The 26,265-nt window shown below is 35.5% G+C and overlaps 1 pseudogene; it reads right to left on the bottom strand.

The window, feature by feature from the left end:
- Window positions 1–358: 358 nt before the first annotated feature.
- On the bottom strand, window positions 359–25,670 carry LOC149576470 (AP-4 complex subunit epsilon pseudogene; annotated as a pseudogene).
- Between the last annotated feature and the right edge of the window lie 595 nt (window positions 25,671–26,265).

The following is a 26,265-nucleotide window of genomic DNA, read 5'->3' as shown; positions in this document are numbered from 1 at the left end:
TGTGTATTAAGCATCCTCAAAGTAGTGCTAAAACATATTGTTCCGATAACATCAAATCAATCCTAAATCACTTGCTCCATCCCATTTAGTTATTGGTATCTCAAATTCCCAGATAATCCCAAAAAAGCTCTATGACCAAGAGAACTCATGCTAATAGATGGTATGAGAACCAATGTTCTCCCCTCCTTTTGTGAAGCACATAGATTTGATAAGGCACTATTAGCCACTTAAATGGGTCATAGGATGCTTTCACTATAGGGACTTCTTCACTTAAATTAAGGAGGTCTAACAGAGGTGTTACTGTAACATTTACAAGTTTTCTCTCCACTCTATTAGGTGTAGAAGCTGCCATCAATGTCTAAATCTTCTCTAGATAGGCATGTTTACTCTTCTTTTCAATTAGTTTAGAAACCTTTGTAGAAGATGCTCTCTTATACATTTTTGAAGATGATGATCCAAATAATGAAGTAGCAAGCTTCTATTTCTCAACAGAGACTTCGGTTTGCTATCTTCTATCCATATATCTTGATTCATATGAGCTCTTTGGGTTCTACATTCTTGTGGCTTCTCCAAGAACACTTACATATGCCCCATTATTGAATTTTTCAATGTTGCATGATGATGCAGATGCTGCTGAAGTGGAAGTATAAGTTGGTTGGCCCCATTTCTTTTGTACTCCATCTAGTCACAACTTAAGGCCATCAGAATAAAAAATTTTAGCATTTACTAGAGATGGAATAGGGGCAGATAACTGCATAGCTCTTGCATAATTTGAATCTTTCGCCACCTCAAAATTCATTTGATGCTAAGCTAGATACTTGGATAGCTCTCGTTGGCACATGAGCCTTTAGAATTTCATATGCTTCAAACCTTAAAGAATGATCAACACCTTCATATAGATCCTAATGAGGATGAGAAGTATTCACATTACCCATGTTACCTTGCTCACTCTCAGGAACATATGGCCTTGCTCCTTTCTCTAAAGATGATTGCACATAACCATTCAAAAATGTCAAGTTCTTGTCTACCTCAATGTCTTCACAACTTGCATCCAATGACATCACACTCTCAATAGTATCAACCTCTAGCCCTATTAGTGCCTATAATTTGTATGCTCGATGTTGCAAGTCTATTGAATGGGAAGCTGCTAATTCATTGATTAAGGAATGACACTTTGGTATTAGCTCTACTTTCTTTCCAGCCTCCATTTCAAAGGTGCAGGCCTTCTTGATAGCAGTGACAACATAACCCTTGACAAAATTATCTCCTGAATGGGCCTTAGCAACATCACATAATTTTCCTATGATATATAAGGTAGGGTATTTTCCATTAGCTATTCCATATTCTCCTAAAACCCAACAAATGACTTGTATGAAAATAGAAGAAAGTTTTGGCTTACCAAGTATCTGCAAATATGAGTCTACAGTAGAGGATCTCAGTTGACTATTGACATCTTCATCATCCTCCCCAGATCCTTTAGCAATAAGTTGCATCAAATTTTGTGCCACTTTAATGTTTACAAGATCTCCTACATGCTCAAAAACTTTGTTCATGGTCTGAATGAACCAATGGTTGCTTGGAGCAAAAAATTCAACTAATTCTATGGATCAAGATGCTATTTCCATCTTATAATGTGTGTCAGTGATACTTATCATATAGCTGATCATGTGATCTACAATGACTTCAACATTGCTTTATTTTGTCATCTTATAAAGAAAAACCAATGTTTTTCATTTTAGTGTATCATCAGGATCCTCTAAGCAATTGATCACAGTCAATTGATGCTCCTCTACAAAGTTAGGGTTGATCTTAATGATTCTACCAAGAGTGTCAAAGCCCATATACTTCAAATTGTGGTTGTCACTCTTTAAGAACATGGAGGTTATTTCAGTAGCTATTTCCAATAGTTTAGGGTTTGGATAAATATATGCCACTGTGCATATGTATTCATATCCAATAGCATTTCCAATGTTACCTATTAGATCACATTTCCTAAAAACATCACCTAGGACAATATACTTGTTCTCACTTGTTTTCTTATCTCCAGCACCAAGCAAGGCCAAGATTTTTAACAGCTTGATTCTTAATTTTTTTCTTTATTTCCATATTAATTTCATTTTCTAAGACTTCAATTTGCACCCAATCTTTATCAGTTTGATGGAATCAATTGGACCCCAAAGTGGGTCCAACTAACTTTTTTGTTTTTGTTTTTGAACCCCTGAAATTGCAAAGTAACCTATTGATCAATCTGATACTGATTAAACTCAAATTTGATCATTAATTGATCATTAAAACTTATTTTATCACTTTATTTCAACTTGTCAACTCTATGCTAGGAGGTCCATCAACTAGCTTTAAAAATTGACTAGAACACCTAATCGGGCTCTGAAAACTGGCACACTAATTCTTTTTTCTATATACTCCTACCATGTCAAATCTTGTCTCATGAAAACATCAGGTTCAAAAGATATCAACCTCCAAAGTTGCTTACTTAAAATCACTTGCAAGAAAACATATAAAAAATCCATAAATCACATTTGGATTTGGCTTTGAAAATTGGGCAAATTGACACTCGAGAGAATGAAAACAGGGGCATTGGTTCACTATCATGAGGAGAGTATGAATTGATTTGGGCTCATGATGAATAACAGGACGTAAATGGCAAGTGGTCAAAGTGGGCTACTTAGAATTTGATGACTAGAAACAATTGCAAAAAAACATTTTTTTGCAAATGGAATTGACCTAGGAAAGTGTGCAGACTGATTTGTCAAGACTTAAAGTGGCACACTTGAAGTATTTTTAGAGTACAACATAATGGTACAATCTATTTTTTCTCACCTATCACGGATTTCAAATTATGACATTACGAATAGGGGTACTGACAAATCTGCACTTCTTGACATCAGTAAAAAAGTACAAGTTACATTTGGAATTGCATTAAAAAACATATCAAATGAATTCATCATAAGCTCAAAATTTAAACATAACATGTCTCTAACCTCTAGAATGCAATGCAATAGGAATTTCATCATTTTGGTCAACTGGGTCAAAATTATAATAAGTCAAACAGGGGTGACCAACTTTGAGGGATTCAAAACCTAGTCAAACGAATTTAAAATGACTAAAATCTAAAACATAGGCTCCTTGGTATGGACACTAAACACTCACAAAGTAGTGAGTCATGAAACATTACTGGGTGCGAGATATTTAATTGCGAACATAGCCTCTTGTTGTTGTTTGACACAGGCAAAAATGCAGAATTGACAAATGCTCAAAATGAGACTTCACAGAATAACTCAAAATGTTAATTTATCATCATGGAACACATAAACACATTAAATTAAAGGTGCTAGAAGCATTAAACACTTCATGGGGCTCAAAAGTACATCTGGGTACATAGGCATCAAAAAGCATTTATAGGGCTTAATTACATTAATGGTACTCAAAATTTAGGCTTCAATTTTGAGTCCCAACAGTGGCTCTATTTGGGGATGCATGTCCCTTGTAGTCATGGAAAGGATTTAGATCTCTGGAAGAATCAAACCACACACTTGATAGCAAAAAAGTTCTCTTGAACAACTTGATTGAAAGCAAGAAATCTACTCCTATTATGTACACATGATGGCCTCGGACCATCAAACTTCAACAAAAATTCTTACCTCTATCATATACTCAATTTTCATTCCTTTCATCTTGAGGCAAGTTGAAATTATCACTCATATCAGTTTCACTAATTGGGTACGCATCTTTAACTTCTTCAATTGGAAAAACAAAATCATCACCATCACTTTCATAGTGCATGTAAAAACTTGGCATAACTTCAACCTCTTGCTCACTGTGAAAAAGAACATCAGCATGATCATGAATGCCAACATCAAACTGAAATTAATCTTTATAAATTGATTCATGAACATCATCAAATAGAAATAAAAAAGCCTTATATTCAACCTCATCAAATGAGTTATATGTGTCACTCATACCTTGACTTTGCATCTCCTCAAATGTTGCTGACTGGGTTTCAAATGAGCAATCAAATTTATATTCACACATACCATCATCATCAAAATCTGAAATCACTCCATAACCTCCTGATGTATCTTCACAATTGAAATGCTGATTAGTTTTTATCTCATATGAATCATCATAAAGCTTACTATGAAGTGCTAGCTTATTTTCAAACACAATTCCATCAAGCCTCATCTTCAAGCTCACAAAATGCAACATCATTACAATATTCACTGTCACATATGGAAGAACAACATTCTGATTTTTCATAGTAGTATGACAATGTGTCACCATTTGCATCTAACTCAACTAAATCTAAAACTTTCATGTCCTCTTGAAACAATGGATTGATAACTCCATGCAAGGATCCTCTTTGAAATTTGGAAAAAAAATGGGCTGATCATCATCACAATCTTCATCATATAAAGTGTTAGTATACACTTTAAACTCACTACCCATTTCATCTCCATGGAGACTTTCAGCATATGAAGAAAAATTAGAACTATACGAAGACTCACTTTCTATTTCTTTTACCAAGCATATAGTATCCATAATTACATTCTCTTCATCATCTTGTTTAGGATAACTGTTACAGATAAACTATGATTCATTCCTAAACCCCTCACTACATGCTACAACTTTATTAGCAAATGTAAAAACACTTGACAATTCTTCCTTGAAATCTTCATATTCAAATTCATTAGCATCAATTGGATTCACCATTTCTTTATCTTCATACCTTGAGGACAAATCACTCTCAAATTCTTCATTGACAAATTGATTTGTATAATGAAAAAACTAAGACGCATTTTCTCTTTCAAATTTAGAAAAAGAATTCATACCTTCACCTTCGTACGAATCTTCACTTCCATCATTTCTTTCTTCTTTCCAATTTGCTTCAGATTCATATAAAGATGAACATGTACCACCACTTTCCTCTTCTTGACTCAAGCAACAACTCTCATCATTGTCTTCACATGATGCTTATTCATGATATATCAGATCAACAAATTTATTGTTATCACCAAAAACATGACTTTCAGCTTCTTCGTTCTCATATTGAGATGAATATATTTCAACTTCAGATTCTATAACATTCTCAACATGATGCAATCTATGAATAAGAGAAATCATTTCTTGCATATCTAATTGATCAAGTGAATCCACCTTGTCATCCATTGCTAAAAAATCACAAACATGTGCACTCTGTTCTTCTGACTATGACTAAGATAAATGTGAGTCACACTCTTCATCTTGTGTTATCTCTCCATGGCATGTTGAATCAAACTCATGATTAGAGAGATAACTCTCAGCCTCCTCACTTGTACAAGATTGAGATCTAAATGCAGCAACTTCATGTCTAGAAAAATTAGCAACATCATCATGTACATAATCAACACTATAAGAGCTCATTGCTATAGCTAATTCTTGATCTAAAATATCATCACATTGCTCATTTCTAATAAAGTCTGAAATAAATCTTACTACTGTAATATCATAAACATATATGTCTTCATTTGCAATAGACTCAGTCTTCTCTACACACACATTCTGATTTGAAATTTCAATCTAATTATTCATTATAGTAGGGGTGTTGATATTCTGATTTGGAATTAAAATATCAACACTATGTTCAACTTTTCTTTCATAATCATTATACCGGCAATCATTCATAGAAAAATGACCTCTAATCAATCCATACTTCAAATTGTTTTTAATATCCCTAGCTGTCATAAAATGTTGATATAATGTCTGTCGTTCTTTATCCCTTAGCAGATAATTCACTTTCTTGTCAAATGCATCAAAGTAAACAACTAAACACATTTGATCATCAGGTGTATAATTCTCAAGGATCTCATTCAAAACCCTTGCAAATCTAATATTAAATTGAGGAACAAGTTCACCATTCTCAATGTGAATCCTTAAAAAAATATTATAAGAATCAAATATGCTTACCCTCTCTCCAAATTTCTCCATGAAGGCTGAATGCAACTCAGTCCAAGATGAAATAGAACATTCTAGTAAAAAAGAAAACTAGTCTCTAGCGTCACCTTCTAAAGTTTGAACAAATAATTTCATGTGCACATCCTCAGGAGCAATCTCATAGTCACCAACCAAGTCATTGAACACCTAAACATGATGACTTGCTAAATTCTCATAGTTCCCACCAAACTTGGGCAAATACTTTCTAAGGTTATATGGCATAGGGTTTGGAAAACCATGAATGCCATCAAAACATAATGACATATATCTCTTGGTAGAAATAGATCTATAATTCTTATTAACTAGCTACATACTTAATGAAGGGAAACTTGACATTCTTCAAACTTAACACTCATTCATCATAAATACTCTCATAATTCATTACTTGTAGCATATCTAAAAATCTTCTACAATTCAACCTTAGACATACTTCAAAATATGACAACACTTTTGCTGAATCTATTCTTCACAAAGTATGTTGAGATAAATCAAACTAATCTCCTCTTTAGTGCTAAAATTACAACTTGACAAAGAAACTTTTGTAAAGCTTACTATCATGTAAGCGAAGTCATATGAAAGTGGAAAATACTTTTCAATACTGATGCCTATAACTACTTCAATGCTGCAAATAACAACAGATTTAAATCTTATCTAGATTTAGTAACATTTGCACTGCATCTCACCTAATTCTTTCACCCATTGTCAAAAACTTGAGATGAATTCTTCAAATCTGCTTCTCGACTATTATTTCTATCAAAATACCTTCACATTCATGAAGCACTAGTGTAAAGATGTAACTTTGAGTTGCCGCTCACTTAGTGAGAAAAGATTTACCAAACTTGCAAAACATAACAAGCTGGTCTAGAATTTAGAATAGGTATTTGAAACTTTATACAACAGTTAGGAATTTCACACTCTTGACAAAGTGAAAGAACTTGACATTGATTCTAAATTATGATAGCAACTTATCAAAATGCCAAATGACTTTGATAGTAGAAATTATTGAATTCAGTTGAACTATTGCTATCAATGAATAAGGATACTAGGGAATATGAAATTTCAGCAAGGAAAATGGAAACACCTCTTACTATAGATTTGCTATATCCAATCTATTTCATGCCAGAGATTTTGGTTCTTTCTGTATGCAACTCCCTAGTAGAGTCACCATTTTTTTGGTTTTTTGAAATGTTACGGGTTTCAAATTGCCCCAAAGAGAACAAGACACATCTAGGGGTTGCTAACTCCCATCTTTAACATGTCATTTTAGACACCAGGCCAACTATAAGGCTAGACCCTTCTTTTACTTTAGGCTCTACAAAACCTAGGCAGGTGGACCTCAGGTTTAATCAATATGGTACCAGTGCAAAGACATACTCCTCAATCTATTAAGACGATTTAACCCTTATATCTCCTAATACTTATGCAATAACATAGATCTATAGTAGAAAATTGTAATTCTATGATATTTACAAGCTGAGTGAGGGAAACACTTTTCAATTCTTCAACATGAAAGGGAAAAATGTTTGATTAATGATGTTGAATTCAAAAAAACCCCAAATATGCAGCAATATAAACAAGTGATCCTATAATTGATCAGTTCCTTATCTATTGGGCAATTCCATGAATGAAATGCATACATCTTTGATATCCAAGACATATTCCATACACCTAGACATCATATCTATCCTATCACTTTATTAATTAGACATCAGTGTTCATTAAGACCTAATTCTCATGAGATATCCTTATCAAAATAACCAACAACCCTGTCAAACACATCAAGCACTTAGCCCTTTGTTCCAACAACAAAACATATATGACATACAACTTTAAAGGGATGCAAATGAGTCTCAGCTCTTTGTTACTAGACCACATAAGACTACAGATTATTGAGATAGGAGATGGGAATCAGAATGAAACTAAAGAATTTCTTTCTCATTTGTATTCATTTTCTTGTAACTATACATTCAGATGAATGAAATCAAAACATAAAAAAACCTAACACATCAGAACTAGTTGTATTATCTTTCCTACTACTATTCATACAAGATAATTATGCTAAAGATTGTGTGGTGCCACCGTGTTGGGAATATATCAAAACTGGAACCAAAACATGGTATCACAGTAGTGAGTAGTTTTTCTCCAAAAATTGGAACCAACCGGTTTCATAGTGAAAACTAGAACCCCTACAATGGATGAAAGAAAGAAAGATATAGAAGAGAGTGAATTCCTAGATCTTTTTTGAAGATGACATGTGTCCATTTGAAATTCCCTCCTTTACAATGAAAAGAATCTCTCTAATCTCTCTCTGCAACTGATAAATCAAATCCTTGATCATTTTTGCTTTCTAACTAAAAATTGGAGCCAACTTATACCAGAATGGCATAATATCCTCAAAATTGATCCAATATTCCTTTTGCCAAATGTTTTTACCAAGCCTATAACTGCATTTCCAATTTTAGCCCATTTCATTGAGAAGGCCCCAAAATTACAAATCTGAGTGTAACTCAAACCAATGAATTCTTGTGCAAAAGAAAACTCCATAGTCAGAAATTTTTTCTTCTCCCAGTTCTGGCGATATATAATATGCCTATATTTGCTTCTTGGAAATGCCATGAAAGTCGATATGAAAAATAATGCCCCTGCTATAAAACTCTGACTTGCATCCCTGAATTTTCAAAAAATTAAAATTTTCTAAAGTAGCAACTTTAGAAAAATGCTTCTTTAGATTTAAAACCATGTACATACCCTTTTTGAAAAAATACTTTTAAAGTGACATTTAAAAATATTTTATATTTTGCCTCACCCTTCAATTTTGGGGTAAAATCTAGTTTGACCAACTACCATGTGGCAGCACCTAATTGGCTGAACCTTACACAGTCATCACCCACCCAAGTGCCATGTCACTTCATGACTCACCTATGTTTCCATGTCATCATTCTGATCAAGTACACCACATCATCGTCATCTAGGACTCACTACCACATGGCACTTAGGTACTTGCACGCATTCCTTAACTATCAAGCAACTCTACAAAGCAGGCAAGTGCTGGCCATAGGATGCACTACGTGGTGGCATCCTATGCATCGATCTCCACATCATTGTATGAACACCTTTGTCTAAATTTTTTGTCATAGTCTGATCCGCTAGGTCCCATGTGCAAGCGGCTTTTCCTTTTAAAAGGCATGTCTTTTCAATCACTTATTTGTGGAGCTAAAATGTATCTAAACATTTAAAAATTCCTCCACATAAAGAATGTGGGACAAAAGCTTCAAGTTTTCTTTCAAAATCTACATTTTACCTTTGACCATGCTTTCAAAATCAATTGGCATGGATTTCTTACTGCTCAAACATCATAACTCCTTTGGTTTGTTTGCAAAAACATGTGGCAAAGGATATGGACATCAACCATCTTCACCTCTATTCATTAGCATGCTGCTAACTCTTTGTACTGTAGGGCTCCACTTTTCACATGCTACTCCTTTTTCTACCTCCATGGTATAGGAAGACTCTAATGCTATTTGAACAACGAAAAATTAGAGGAAGCCGAATGAGGTTTGATTTGGTGACGTTGGGGTTCCTTTATATGTCGCGATGATCTTCAAACTATCTCCTCCAAATTTGAGAAATGAGTGGATTTTAGGTGTTGCTCTTTTCTTGCAGCTTCCTCCATCATGCCTGTAATGTTTAAGAAGCTTCTCCAATGGTAATATCTAGTGCTCCCCTTGGATTCTCACTTGTCGTAAGCTTTCTTTTGGCTCCCCTACAACTTTGTTTTGCTACCTTTAACTCTTGCATTTCCAACAGCTAACATTCATGTGGGGTTCTGCCTCTTTAATCTTCATCACTGACTTTGCTTTTGGTGGCTCCCTATTAGCTCTTGAGTGGGCATTCGTTGCAATGGGAGGGACAGTCATCTTTTGTAGATGGTTCATGTTGGTAGTCTACTTTTCAATATTCTCTCCTGAAAATGTGAAGCTCATACAATACACAAGACATTTTGTGGAGAATTTTTGGACTAGAAGTATCTCATAGCTTTTTCAAATGTATAATCTACAAAGATGGTGTCTGCAAGAGAAATAAAAAGCTAGAATGTTAAAAGGGTTGGTGCTTCAGGTGGTGACAACAATGAAGATACATTACTTGCTTTATTGCCTCAAGGATATCTAGATTTTTCTCATCTACTTTAGCAAATGTTGTTTGTTCATGTCTGAGTTGCATTTTAGCTCCAAGTTTGTGTGTTTATGTTACTGTCTACCATCTTAGTCTCAAGAGGAATTTGAAGAATACAAGGAAATATTGGAGAAAGTGTGTATGCCCAGAGAAAATCCTCAAAGATTGTGGATGGCCAATGAGAAATTTTTGAAGCAAGAAAAGATCCATTTTAGTGAGAACAAAAAAGAAGGCTACAACTATGAGAATCTCTTCAAATTCATTAAGCATTATCTAGAATCCAGTGGTGAAGGAAGATTTGTAAATGATCTTGAAGGCTTGCCACTTTTTGTAAATCACTTTCCTTCATTAGAAGAAAACTGTATGAGGATGACATCACTTTCATTATTGAATGTGATTTTCAACCTCTTTCCTTTGCACAATGATGTAGATATGATGAACAAATGTCTTGAAGCTTACTATCAATCTTGGGACCTTGTGTCTTTTGTGGACCACTCTGATCCTCAATGCCCTGCAACAATTGACATGATTAAAGTTATCGACAATGAAAGTGACCCAATAGATGTGGCTGTCTGCATTGAATTCCAAATGTTGTTGAAACTTAGATGATGTTGTAATGATCTTATGTGGTCTATTACTTTTATGAGTCTATCTTTGACATAGTATAGCTCAAGAGGAAATAAATCATGTTTCCTTCTCACTATTATGCATTCCCCCCAAAGATTCATAACAAAGTGTTTTGGGTAAAGGTAGATTCTTATAATGGATGAGTAAGAATTCATTGGTACATTTTTATTCTCTATTAGTGTATTTAGTATAATTGATAGTTTAAAAGAAACATTCAGCTAACACTATTCTTGGAGTTCCCGCATAAAAAGGTTGCATCAAAAGATTTTGCAAATTGGACATTCCCTCATTATCATGAAAACCTAGATTCTCTTCATCTTCTTCCTACCAATACTATAACCATGAAAAAGAAGCATGGACCTTTGTTTAAGAGGTTCATTCTCTCACATTTCTATTCAATTTGATGCAATTAATGATGATGTTGCTTCTGGATTCGATTGTGTAAGTTTTTTTATCATAAAAAAACTTACACAATCGAATCCAGAAGCAACATCATCATTAACAATGGATTGTGGAAACTTGATATTATTAATTGATGCAATCAGTCAGGCCCCAAAGTGGGCTAAGCTAATTTTTTTTTCTGTTTTTGAACAACTAATATGCAAAATTGATCTATTGAACCCATGATATTGATTGGAGTCAAATTTGATCACTAAACTACCAATTAAAACTCGTTTGATCACTTTCTTGCATATTGTCAACTTTGTGCCAGGAGGTCCTTTGACTGGCCTTAAAAACTGACTAGAACACTTGATCGGGCTTTAAAAACTAGCATATTGATTCTTTGTTCCGCTTACTCTTACCCTATCAAATCTCATCTCATGAAAAATTCTCAGTCAAAAGCTATTGACTATCAAAGTTGCCCTCTCAAAACTACCTACAAGAAAACATGTTAGAAAATAATAAATTGCATTCGGATTTGGCTTCAAAAACTAGGCAAACTGACACTTGGGAAAATGAAAATCGGGCCATTGGTTCACTATCATGAGGAGTATATAATTATGTGATTTGGGCTCATGAAGAATAATTAGATGCAAATGGTGAGTGGTCAAAGTGGGCTACTCAAATTTGCAGACTGGAAACAATGGTAGAAAAGTAGTTTTTTTGCAAATGGAATTAACCTAGGAAAGTGTGCAAATGGATTCGTCAAGACTTAAAATTGGCACACTTGAAGTATTTTTAGAGTACAACATAGTGGTACAATCCATTTGATCTCACCTATCAAAAATTTTGAGATATGACATCATGAACAGGGGTACTGGTCAATTCTGCATGTGCTGACACCAATAAAAAGTTACAAGTTGCATTTGGAATCGTGTTCGAAAACTAATCAAATAGATTCTTCATTAGCTCAAAATTGAAACATAGAAATTCTTTGACCTTTAAAATGCAACACAAAAGGAATTTCATCATTTTGGTCAACTGGGTCAAAAATATAACAGGTCAAAAAGGGCCTTCCAGAATTCTGAACAATTCACATAAGTGTGACACTAGTAAATGACCAACTTTGAGGGGTTCAAAACCTAGTCAAACAAATTTGAAATGACTCAAAATCTAAAACATAGGCTCTCAAGTATGGACACTAAACACTCCCAAACTAGTGAGTCATGAAATGTTACTGGATGTGAGATATTCAATTGCAAACAAGGCCTCCTATCGTTGTTTGATATAGGCAAAAATGCATATTTGGCAATTGCTCAAAATGAGACTTCACGAAATGGCTCGGAATGACAGTTTAACTTCATCGAACAAGTAGGAATATTGAATAAAAGGTGTTAGAAACATTAAACACCTCTTAGGCCTCAAATGGACAACCGTGTACACTTGCATTCAAAAGCACTTATGGGGCTTGATTTCTCAATGGTACTCAAAATTTGGGCTTCAATTTTGAGTCCCAACACATACATCACTATAATGTTTCTTTGCCTCCAAAATTTTCTCTTTGGTTTGATCCTTGATCTTGTGAATGTCCATGTGTAATGTTTCCATTACTTTATTTCCTTCTGCAATTTTCTCTATCTAATCATCAATCTTATCTAACTCTTCTACCGTATACATCTCCATTAACATATGATACTTTTGGCCTTTGATTGCCTATAATGCCTACAAATCCTTTGACCAAGTATGTACTTCTTCCATCAAACCATAATCTTGATTCAAAATGGCTGTTAGCCTATCTGCAGTATCTTGCATATGGTGTAGCAACTTAGGATTTCCTTGTATAATCTACACACCTTTCTCCTCAAAAATTTCTCGCCATTGCTGAAAAGCTTCCAAAAATGGATCTAACTAGCCTATCCCCTTGTCCCTTCTCTCCAATGCTACATTCAAACTTTCTTTATGATTTGTAGTATCTAAGGGACCAAAAACTTCTCTTAGATATCCTTTTAGGATTTCATCTTGTCTCTAAAGTGTTATCAATTCTGCCCCATCTTGTTCTAAGTGCCTAAACAATACTTTAATTCCTGTTGTTACTACCAATTTAGTTTTATCCAATGTAGGTTTCCTAAGAATGACCTCTTTGATTTGATAGTCTCTTGGAGTTAATTCTTCAACATTTGTATGTGGAGGAGGGATAGCCACGTGAGCAAATAAGTCCTAATTCTGATCACTCATGATGAAGGCTAATGCCCATGCATCCTTTGGTGGTAACTTAGGTTTGCTTAGAACTTTAATTAATTTCATCCTATCCTCTTCCTTAGTGGTGAATTTATGCCTTTTTTTCTTATGACTTCCTTCCTCAACTAACTTGGTACATGCTCTAACGAGGATTTTCCTTTTGAAGATGACAGAGTTTTCTCTACTATGCTCTTCCCTTTATCCCCCCTCTCTGGAGTCTTTTCCTTCTATGAGGGATCCACACTGGGAGGTTCTGTATCTATGGAGTCCACTATTCTCACCTCTATGTCCTAGGATCCACACTGGGATGTTTTGTATCTATGGAGTCCACTATTCTCACCTCTATGTCTTGGGAAGTTTACTAAGGTTGCTCACTTATTTTCCCTTCCTCTGTCACTTCATCAATAGATTCTTGTTGTGGTTCTTCCCCTTGTTCTACTTGAACTTGTTCTTCTTCAGTATTTGGAGGAAGAGGGGTAGCTAATCCCTTGTCTACACAAAATGTAACATGAATGGGTGAAAGTGGAGCTTCTTTAGGTCCTTGTGGCTCAGATGGAAATAGATTCCAATCCTCTTATTGAGGTTGATTAGTTGGAGTATCTCTTTTTTTGTCTCCCACCAACTCAGTGCTGATGGGCATGAAATCAAAATCTAACATCTGAAAGACATTAGTGCCCTTGCGCTCCTTCTCATCAATCCATTTTTACAGCTCATCTTCTGATGTAGTAGACTAAATAGGTTGCTCAGGAATGGATGGCAGTGTAACTATAGAGCTTCTTCTCTATTCTAACTCCATAGCTCTTGCAAGATAGGTTCTTCAATTCAATGGAAGGTTATCCTCTTTTTCCTCATCATCCTCTTCTTCTTCTCCCTTAGGGATAAATTTCGAGACTGATGAGAAAGGAATCACTCTCCTAATCACCTTTTGCCTCCTCTTGTTTAGAGTCTTAATCTTTCCTCTCTTAATAGCAGATGGGGAGGCTTGTACCTCTTGTTGAGGTGGAGAGACCTCTTGTACTTCTATTCCAGCTCCTCCTTTCTCTCCCTCCGTTGGTGGCACTTGAGGACTATCCTGGGTCTATGTAGCTTCAATGTTTTATGACCGCTATACATTTTCTTCCCTTGGCCATGGAGTTGCTTGAGTTGCTTCCCCTTCCAGCTCAACTTATTGAGGATTAGTTCTCTTCCTCTTACCTTTACCTTTTTGGGCTCAGTAGTATCCAACTTTTCTGTCAAGTTGGTACACTATTTCTAGCCTTACTAGGGATTGAGCTACATATGTAGGCATTATGACCTTAGCTCCTTAGCCTCTTGCTAGGGGGGCTTGAGCATGGAAAGCCACCACTTGAGGAATTGGATCCAACTTAAAAGGTCTTTTGATCCAATCCTTTGTCAATTTGATGACATGCCTAGCCCTATGATTGATGTTCAAATTTTCTTCTTTGTTAATCTCAACATTCATGATAGGTCACTCACCAATCTTGTCCCTATTGAACAATGGATCAAGAACATCCTTCATATCCTATTGTTTGATCTTCAAAGGGATCTTTAGTAAGGCATTTCTTTCGAGATAGAGATTCATCCTACAATAATCCCTTATATAGATATCATAGTCATCTACTATGTTCATCTAGTGATCCTCGATTGCATCTTCATGCTAGTATGTCTTGCCAACCAAATATTGTACCCTTCCAATGTTATCAAAATATAGGCAAGGAGAGTTATATTCCTCCAAGGGATACTAATCCCATTTAGGCTTGAAAGATGGAATATCTTGTCTCTAGACCACATTAAATGTTCCTATAGTAATAGGCCATACCTATTTTATTTTATGTTGCTTCCTAACTCTATTGTATGCAGAAAAGAGTTGTCGAGCAATCTCTAGTAGAATGAGTCAATCACTCAAATACCTAGGGAGCTTCTTGGGGTTGATAGTTGTACCTGCTACCCTCAAATATGTGAATGTTCAAAACTAGATGTAATAGGCTCCAACCTCTGATATTTTAGCCGCTGCCTCCTCTAACATCCTCTTCGCATAACCTCCTCAGTGAAACAAATTATTGTGAATATAAATGAATCATTCACTATTTTGTATTCCTTTTTGTGCTCTGGAAGCTTCTTTTTTAGTAGCTAAGGATATACTATATAGGGCCATGCATTTGCATCTTGCATGCTACCCTTTTTGTAGAGTTCTAGGTAATCTATTGCCCTTGCAGCTAATAAGTACACCAAATATGATGTCATGTAAAACTTATAGTTATTCTTAACTACCACTAGCTACTTGCCCAAGTTCTCACTAAGAATCAAAGCCCAATCAATTGGCATCTTCGCTGTCTTGATAGTCTCAATAAAATGCACCATCCAAATATTTAGGTGCCCTAATGCTGGCAACACCATGACTCTACTCAAGAGTATGATAGAATATCTAATATCTTCCTTCATATAGCCTCTTGTCATGTTGAATTTTCCTACTTTATGCCCTAGAGGAGTCTTCTCAATGAGATATGAGGGCTTAATGATTTCAAAAACTTCCTCAACATGTTCCATATACCATCTCTCTACTTGGTGATAGGTCAATTTGATGAACTGATTTGCCCTCAAAAGATGGAACATCTTTTCTATGTTCTTGGGTCAAAGATCTAGGACAATCTCTCCAGTTATGCTCTTTACGACCCTTTATTCATAAATATAATTCTCTACGAGTGTCATAATCAACTCTGAGGACTACACTGATATTGGATGGATGTTACATTAACAAGTCCTTATCAGATTAGAGAAGATACCATCAAGGATCTTTTAGTGGGTTTGTTTCATAGTGTTAGGAATCACTCAAGTCTATGTGACCAAGTTTGGTGTCTCAGATCTCTGAATAATCATCTTGAAAGTGCAATTTTGCAAGAACAACTTGAAACTTGAATACCACAAGTTTGGGAACCATCTTTGTAGGAAGGGAGGATGATAAAGAGGCCATTGAATCTACACAAAAATAAAATCTATTAGTTTAGGGACAAAGGAAAAATAAATAAAAACTAACCCTAATATAGGCACAAACAAAAACCAAAAACCCTAAGTGGCAAAAACACCTAAAAGCTTAATTTTAAATCCCTAGAATGCAAAAAAATGCACACCTGGTGCACCTATAAGGTGCGCTTGGTGCACCTTTAACCTTTAAAAAATTTAATACATGAGGGTCCACATTAGTGCACCTCATGAGATGCACTAATGCAAACCCTTTGTTTAACTTTGTGAAGGTGTTTTTCTAAAGGTGCACAAGAGCACACCTAAGTAGGTGCGCTAGTGTACACCTTTAGTGTCTTAAGTTTTTAAAGTTATTTTAAGATTTTAAATTCTTTGCATGGTAAAAGGTGCACAACTACACACCTTTATAGGTGTTTTAACATTGTTTCTTAGTGTGTAGGTGGGAGGTGAGGAGGAAAGGTGCAGTACCACACCTAGTCAGCTATGCAAGTGCAGGTCAGAGAGCTTGGTGGAGAAAAAAGACAAGTGAGAAGGTAGGGGGTCCCTAGGTTATATAGACCTAGGACCTAATTCACCACTTAGTTCTACACAACTATGCTTTACCAAAGGGTGATGCCATGTCTATGTGCTTTGGTGCACTACCACACCTAGGGAGGCGCAGTGGTGCACCACCTTTTTTGAAAAAAATGATTTAGCTACTCAAATGATTTTTGAAATCTAATTTTCAAATGGGGACCTAGATTGGGTAAAAAAACACTAGATAAAACCCTAAAAAGGACTCAGACTCTAGACTAGGGATCCAAAAAGCTTAAAAAATAAAGTGGGGGGTCCCCATTTCTAGCCAAAATGGGGTGTGTGTTGTGAAACCACAACATATATAAAAAAACCATCACTTTTATATTAATTTCCATTGAAGTAACATCATAAACCATCCTTAGGAGCTTTAGAGCTAAGAATTTAAGAAATGGAAACATATTATTAAACCATTAGGAAAATGAACTTTCAACTGAGAATAGAACAATCATTAGTTCTAAAGTAAAATTTATAGGCAATGTATGCTTTACTCTTTTAATAAGTACCAAATCTTCACTCAATTATCTAAGTCTATATTTTGCATTATTTTTTCTTTTTAGATAATAGAATGTAGCCAATTAATACAACAATGGTCACTTACCTAAATAGAGAAACATCATTAGTCAATAACTGTGGTTGGGTATATATATATGATATCACACCAATAATTTCTCATTTGAGGACATTAGAGAATGCATTGGTACTTTCATAGTTTCATCATCATATTATACAATTTCATTAATCCAACTTTGGTATGTATCTTTCAACATTCACCATAATATTAAGGAAATAACTCCAATATTATGCCTAATTGTGCTTCTTTCCAATTCAATCATATAGAGTCTGCATGGTATTGGTGGGGATAAATATATTTAGGACACCTTGTATGGTCACTCACCATTGGAGCAAGTGTTTAGTGTTTCAAGTTCTTAAGTATCTACCACATTTCACATTTTCTATTCGATGCCTATAACCACATCTAGATCCTATGGCCTATCATTTGTAATTTTAGTTACCACAATATTGTGGTATGAGATTTAACATAAATCTAAGGAAAAATCATAACTTCTTCACTAACCATTGATGCAACCTTTACCCTTATTAAAATTTTAGGAGATTATGTTCCTCTAACATAATGTAATGTGCACTTTTGTAGTTTCCTATGTACTATAGTTTTCACTCTTCATAGTAAAAAGTATATATGTTTTTCTTACCTACTTAAAATTTCATCTATTCAATTATCTCTACTATCCAACCTCATTCAAACCCTTAGGTTACTTTTTTCAATGCTTATCTCAATACACACACAGATAGACATTTTATTATCTTGTCATACAGTTCATGGCTCCAAGAGTTTGGGGTTTTAAGACAATTCTATACAATAAGGGTATAGTTAATCTAGGTAAGGATTTTGCATCGATTGCTATGGTTGAAGGCAAGGCATATTTATATGGTATTTACACTACTCCCAACTGACACAACACATCATGCTGATTTTGTCTTGCACTATCAAATTTACAAAATACCTATGAGGAGATTGGGTAAATCATAAACTGCAACTGCTTGTTTGGCCTCTATATGAGTGGTTTCAAAGAAAAGATCTTAAATTCAAGTAAAATATTTGAAAGCTAAGAAGAGGAGTGTATATTTAGAAATTCCATGAGCATTTCTTTACCCTAGATGTGGGGAACTCCCAAACATGAGCCAGTATAGCTTATATAGCACATCATACTTAAATAGAGATTTACATAGTTGTTGGTTTGGTCCAATGACGTGAGTATAAGGAAAAAAGTTCTATGTTTTTATGTGATAAAAGGTTGCCATTCCAATTGAGGGGGGCATAAATCAAAGAGAGGCATCATTAATGAAAACTCCATATAGTAATATTTTCCAAATGTTGCAAAAACATTCATACATAACTACTTCTATTACTACTGAAGCATTCATTATATAGGCTTACACATTACCATGCTAGAGCTACCACATCTATTCTCTATAGAAATTAATTATAGGAAAATATTAAGAAAGTATATTGAAAAGGAACCTAGTCTTAATCATTATTGTTAATATTTCTGTAGAGCTTATTTCTTGAAAAATCCATTTCTCTTGTCTAGCCATCTAGGTCTATTTTCCTCTACGTTGTCCTTTCAAAATTATTAGTGGTATATGTTTATTAATCTTCCCCTTGTAATTGACCCATTCTTTCCATATTATCTTATTCAAAAACCCCTTTTTTTTGGTTTTCTCAGAAGAAGAAATACTTTATTTCAAATGATTATGTCCCTGAGATTGTTTGCAGAGCTACAATGGTAGTTACTCGGCCCAAATATTTATGTGAAACCAAAAGAAAATGTCATCTCATACTTTTCTCATCTCATTCTTTGCCCAATGTTCTTGAGTCTAGTTGTATATGCATGAAAAACCATTCTTCAACAAAAGACTTCTATCATGCAAGATATTTTCAAACCTAAATGGGTGATTCTATCCTAAATATATGCCACCACCCATCAAGTTCCCTAATGATAGCAACAAATTCATTTATTAATTAACTTCCTTAACAAGGTCTATGTGGCAATGAACTTCCCATTTGATTTAGAGTATGTAGAGATGGTTTATGATATCCTCCTCCCCTTGAAGAATGGATCATCCCGATATGACTATGCATAGAAAAATAAATTGGAATCATATCCTAAGGATAGTTGAGAAAATCAAACTTAGTGCTCATAATAAGACACATGATGCATTGATTTCCTTAAAGAATTGATTTTCAATTGAATGCATTCTAATATATTATACATCAATTATACCTAATCTACTAAGTTAAGGAATGTAATTTATTGCTCTCCAAATATCACAATGCATAAAATAAAGTGATTCACTATCTATGATTTTATGTTTCCATCACAAGAGCTTAAGTAGAAACAAAACTTAGAGTTGACTTGAGATGAGGGAGAAACAAGGGTTAGTAAGGCAACAACAACAATAATTATGTGGTGTGTGCAGGCTACTAGATGATTTGACCTTCCCCTTCTGAAGAGCTAACTTTCTCTACCTCAACCACACTCTCGCCTTCATCCAACAACCATTTAGACACACTCAAAACCATGATCAAATATATCCAAATGTCATATATCATAAGGCAAAAAAAAATGAAGAATTATCAAATCAACACTTCCTTATCTCAAGGATTCTAAAATTTAAGTAACATATTACCTTAAAATTTTATGATATCACACACATACATGTGTTTAATTGCCATACCTTGGCATTGCATGGATTTGATCATGCTGGTAGATAGTTTATATCCACTTCTTGCCATACACATACATATATACTCACAATACCTTTAGCTCATTCACAATGTCAATAACTCAAAAGACTAGTGTTTAGCTATAAATATCAAGAGTCAACATTTCCCTTAAACTCATCATTAATTACACCTTGATCATGAGTAAAATAATCAACCATACGTACCATCTAGCTTGTCATGCTCGCTAAGTGAGTAAGCATCTAAAACATTGTTAGTATCCATGAAAAAAATCAATTAATGCATTCACATTACATCCAACTCATCATCATTTTAACCATCATAAAATATAATGACATCTGCATATAACATCATCAATATACTCATTAACATTTACTCATCATTATGCAGCTAAATATTTTGTAAAAGTTTATATTTACAAAAAAATGCATCATTTAGCTCATAATTAGTAGCATATATTTACCAATTTATAATAAGAAGATGAATGATAGAAAGCCACATAGTCAAATGTATCAAGCAACATTGACCTAAAGTTTTACATCTAATAGACGATAAAACCAAATCCCGACCACACCCATTGACCAATTTTCTACGTTGAATACATAATGACCAAGCCTATGTTGAACAACATATTATAAGAATTTTCCTTAGGGAAAAATTAACCCAAGACCAAGAAGCACAATAACTAGCATATAATAGACCAACAGAGTATGATCATAATAACAATATGATATTTAATTGATTGTAATTGATATAATTGATACAATAGTACACAAGCAGTGCCTATTTATAAAGGCCTCTAGACTTGTAAGAATTTTCCTAAGGGAAAAATTCACCCAAGAGCCAAGAACTCATACACAAGCACAATTGTAGACCAAAAATGGAGAGAGTATGATCAGAATAACAATGTATTCAATAACTTGATACTAGAGTACATTAGGAGTGCGCCTGATTATAAAGGCTATAGGAGTGCTTCTAGAATGCTTAGAAGTTAGCACCATGAAGTGTCACACAACCAAGCACATGTCCACCAAATATGGATTATCCTCCATTAAGCATGGAAGTAAGCATGGTGATGTGAGGATAAGCCTACAAGGGTGGGACATGCAAAATAGTGTTGTAGACACCATGTGCTCAAATAGAGGTGCGTACTCCTATGTTGTCAACATGACAAATCACAAGGTTGCACAAACTCCTAAATGTCTCACAATTAAAAATAATAAAATAATGCAAAATAATTAAATAATGCACTAACCTAAGTAAACTTAAGTAAGTGTAAATAGTAAAGTACGTATTTACACCAACACCCCCGCTTAAGTGCAAGTTAGGGGAATGCCCTTAAGCTTACAAACTAGGATGTAGATGCATAATGGGTCCTGGCTACTAGGCCATGTAAGGTACCCATGTACATAATGAAATGCAAATCTCCCATAAAGCGGGGAAAGAGGGAAAACCTCATGGGAAAAACCCTCCCCCAAAAAGAGAGATAGAAGAGGATGCATCGATGGATGGAGTAATCAAGACCACCCCCCATTACGACATACATCCAGTATACACAAAAGAGAATGAAAGAAGGAAGAGAGACAGAATAGGCTCCCCCCCCAAAAGAATAATGCCAATAGGTGAAAGCTTCTCTGATGAAGAAGTTGGTCCAAGAATGCAGAAAGGTGTTCCTCTCCTTAGGAAGAAACAATGCCCAAGGTACAGTTCTGAAGATGTGTGCTAGCCCTAAAACCTGCTCAAGTATCCCTGTACTGATGCTGAAGTTCACCCCTTCCAACTGTGCTGGAAAGAATGAATGCAAATCTGTCAAAGATGTTTGTTTAACCTATTCCATTGAACCATTTGTCTCCTCAACTGACAAAGAGACCTCCACTAATTCCTGTCCATAAGGATCCACAATCATGCCAATGTGTGCAGATTGATCATGTAGAGAATGGACATGAGGGTCAAAGTGAGCCCTTGCAACAATTGTAGAAGTATCATCATCAATGAGAAGATGTATGTCCTCAAGTCTGTCTCCCAAGTCAAATGATGCTGGAGCTAGAAGACAAGATGTACCATTCTAAAATGGACCTTTCACTGCGGCAATATAAGCACGTGGACTAGATTGATGTGACCTCTCATTGCAACTGTCAACAGAACCCCACATGTCTGAACCTATTGAAGCACTATTTCTGGTGTCACTATCAGTTTCCTCTGTGTATGAGGTGTGAAGAGGAGTAGAGGATAAGCTCAGTGAAATTTCCTCAAAGTGAACATCCTTCTCCACAAAAATCTCATGTGTCTTAGTATCCATTAGTCTATAAGCCTTCACATTGTCTTCATAACCAATAAAGGTACAAGGCCGAGATGTCTGTGCCTTGTGACCCCTGGAAGATCTATTTGCCCATGCAGGATAATCGAAGACTTTGAAGTGTGTCACAATAGGTTTTCTACTACACCATGCCTCAAAAGGAGTTTTTCCATCTAAGGCTGGATGAGGAGAATGATTAAGAATGTGAGTGGCACTAGAGATTGCTTCGACTTCTAATGATGGATTGAGAGACTTGGCATGAATCATGCAACTTGCCATAGACTTAAGAGTTCTAATCCTCAATGCTGCAACATCTGTCTTGTGTGGATTGAATGCTAAAGGAGTCTAAAGATCAATTCCCTGATGTCTACAAAAGTCCTTAAGTCTTCTATTCACATCCATGTTTCCATTATCCATTTAGAGTGCTTGGTTGGCCTTTCTGGATTGTCGTTCTACATGAGCCTTGAAGTCTAGAAATGCATCCAAAACTTCACCCTTACTATGCAGAAAGTAGACCCAAGTGAACCTTGAAAAGTCATCAACAAAGGTAAGTATGTAGCGACCCTAGCTAAATGCAAAAGAACCTGCTAATACCATGTGAAACATTTGAAGAACACTTGTTTCTCTAGAAGACTTCCCTCTATGTAAATTTCCCTCTGGATGCATATCCACTGAATCTAATGAACATTTACCCTTAGAAAAGTTGATTTGAGGTAGACCTTTGACCATTTGGTATGTGCAAAGTTGCTGAAGATAGCAGTAGTCAAGGTGACCAAACCGCTCATGCCATAAGTTGATGTTTGAATTAGAGTGAGTTAACAAGGCTTGAGAAGAACTCTTAGGCACAAAATGGGAAAAGGAGTATAACCTCTTGTCATCATTGACTTTCCCCACTGCTACCACTGAATCATCTTTGAGACTTCGCACCATCATTGAATCTGGAAGGAACTCAACCTTATGACCATCTCCAAGGTGAGTGATTTGGTAAACTGATAGGAGATTGGAGCTTAGATTGGGAACATAGAGAACATCTTTGAATTCCCCATCTTCCATTTCTACATGTCCTTTCCCTTCAACTTCCATTTTGGCATCATCTCCCATGAAGATGCGTGGTACCTGTGACTACTTCAATGAAGAAAAATCTTGCTTTGAAGAACCCATGTGGTAGGAGGCACCTGAGTCAAGTACCCATTTTGAAGAAGAATTTTAGTTTGCCATAAGTGCTTGACCTTTACCCTTTGAAGAGGTAGGAGTAGAATCCTTGGAAGTACCTGGCACTTGAATCTTGTTCTTCTTGAGTAGGTTTTCTAGCTCATCGATTCTTTTTATCTTGCAATGATGCTCGTCATGATTTGGCTTTTTGCAGTATGCACAAAAGAGTTTTTCCTTCTTTTCATTACTTCCCTTCTTGTTTGAAGACGAACCAACTTGTTGAGAGGACTCATGTTGTGTCTCAGATTGTGTTTTTTGCTTCCACTGCTTCTTCTTGTTGTTGCTTTTTCCCCCTTGGCTAGATTTATGATCATCACTAGCCACTAAGGCTTTGGTCTTAGATGACTTGAGAAGGCCAAAATGCACCAAGTGAGATTGTTCAACAATCAACATGTCTGCAAATCCATCAAAGGAAGGCTTCTGGTAAGCAGATCCCATGGTCAACCTATGAGTATTAAAGCTTGAAACAAAGTTTGCATACTCAGAAGGTAGCTTCTTCAGGATGTGATGTATCAACCTATCATCCTTCATGGGATTTCCACAATCTTTTAGAAATGCCCTAGACTCATTGACTTTAATGATATAATCCTAAATTATGTCATAATTTTTAGGATCTAAGATAAGTAGATCATCTTCAATCTGAAATCCCTCTTCTTCATCCACTTTACCATACAACTGTTCAAGTTTATCCCAAGCTTCATTAGATTTTGAACAATTTTTATTGTGGAAGAGAAGATCGCTATGTACACAACTCCTGATAACACCTAAAGCTTGTCGATCTTGACTTGTCCAATCAATGAGTTCTTAAGCATCAGTAGGTTAGATAATTGTACCATCAACATATAAACTATATCCTTTTTCCATTAATCTACTCCATGCAATATCTTTCCAAGTAGAATAGTTGCATGAAGTTAAAGAGGACATTTAAAACCCATGATGTAGAAATGAAAGAGCATAAAATAGAGACACAAGAATATAGTACACCCCCCCCCTTTTCACTCAATGAAAAGACCCCCCCCCCCCCCCCAAAAAAAAGATGCTGTTGGCACTTTATAAGTAGTGCATTTACAATGGGCCACTTGTCAAAATGAACAAAGTGGATTTTCTGATTTTGCTTTTACAATTGCCTTATGAGGTTGAAATCTATCACTTAAGCACTGTAGCTTAGTTTTACAACAATTCTGAAGAAGAATCAAAGCATTATAATGCCAAAGAAGGCCTAATTCTGAAAGTGAAAAATTTGTCCACACAACCTTAGAATCTGACTTTAGATCTATAAAGTAGACAAAAAAACATGCACTTTCAAAAAAATGGAACTTGAAAAAGTGACCAGATGTGCCCGTACGGAGCTTTTGAAGTTGCAAAAGGCAAGATTATGCAGGTATAGTCACCAAAAAATGAAAATTCTACAAAATTTGTGCACTAAAACCAAAAAACAACACCACCACTGAAAAATTGAAGAAATTCTACTTGATTTTTAAAAAAATTGTACCTGAATCAGAGTTCGGATGTACTAGTTACGAGCTCGCAAAGTCAATCTGCCAAACTGAAAAGCAAATTGGAGAGGGGTCTGGAGGAGAAATTGTGTTTTTAAATTTGATGGTCAAATGTCCATCCAAGCAGTTAAAAAATGCTTGGGAATGATGTTCAGATGGGCATCAAATTTAACCCACTAAAATGATGATGTCAGCAAAAAAATTTGCTGCTGGGGATGACGTGGTAGTACAGACTGTACGAAAAATGACTGTGCCTCTGGCTCAGCGTACAGATGCTGACTGTGCATGGATGTGGATGCCGTGTCACTCCTGAGTTGGCTACTGACATGCAGGCATGTCGAATCTGATTGGGCGAATTAATTTTTGCTGTGTGGTGCTCGCGGATTGGACCGCGTGGGGCAACGACACTATACAGACACTGAATAACATGATGCTGCATGGCAGGTGTCTATTTTCCAGAGGATGCCAAAAAAATAGTGGCAGCTAGATTTGGTCAGCACCTTGTCAGAATGTCACCACAAATGTTTTAAGGGACACCGAAGACTATGGGTTTAATCCCACATGGATGCGGCCGAAGAAGTCTACACTATGTATATACAGACTGCCGCAGAGCTTGAAATTAGAATGTGGCACTGGTAATAGTAGCCTGTCGGTTTGATATGGAAAGGTTGCCAATTTCATATGGTATGGGCTTGCAGTCAGGCTCAGTTGCTGGTACTACTAGCCATTAAAATAAACCTTGCAAAAATATAATAAACTATTCATTGTGTAGGCCGGGAGCTCATAGCCTGGTACTACACAAAATTTTTCTCTGCTACCAATCCAAAGGGCTTAAAATTTTTTTGAAAAAATATATTCGAAATAATGATGAAAAAAATATTCCAAAAATTAGCAGAGAAATTCAGATTCAAAAATAAATTCATAAATCTGCGAAAATGACCATATCCATACCGCAAATCGGGGCTTTCGAGTTCCGATTTGCTAAAAATTTTTGCCTCACGGTCGACTTTGAGCCAAGGTAGGCATGCTTATAG

Source organism: Cupressus sempervirens, chromosome 1, assembly GCF_028749045.1.
Source record: "Cupressus sempervirens isolate cs-2001-9-10 chromosome 1, ASM2874904v1, whole genome shotgun sequence".
In the NCBI taxonomy this organism is placed as follows: domain Eukaryota; kingdom Viridiplantae; phylum Streptophyta; class Pinopsida; order Cupressales; family Cupressaceae; genus Cupressus; species Cupressus sempervirens.
The sequence above is the reverse complement of the archived record's forward strand: the minus strand, read 5'-3'. Positions and strand labels throughout refer to the sequence as shown.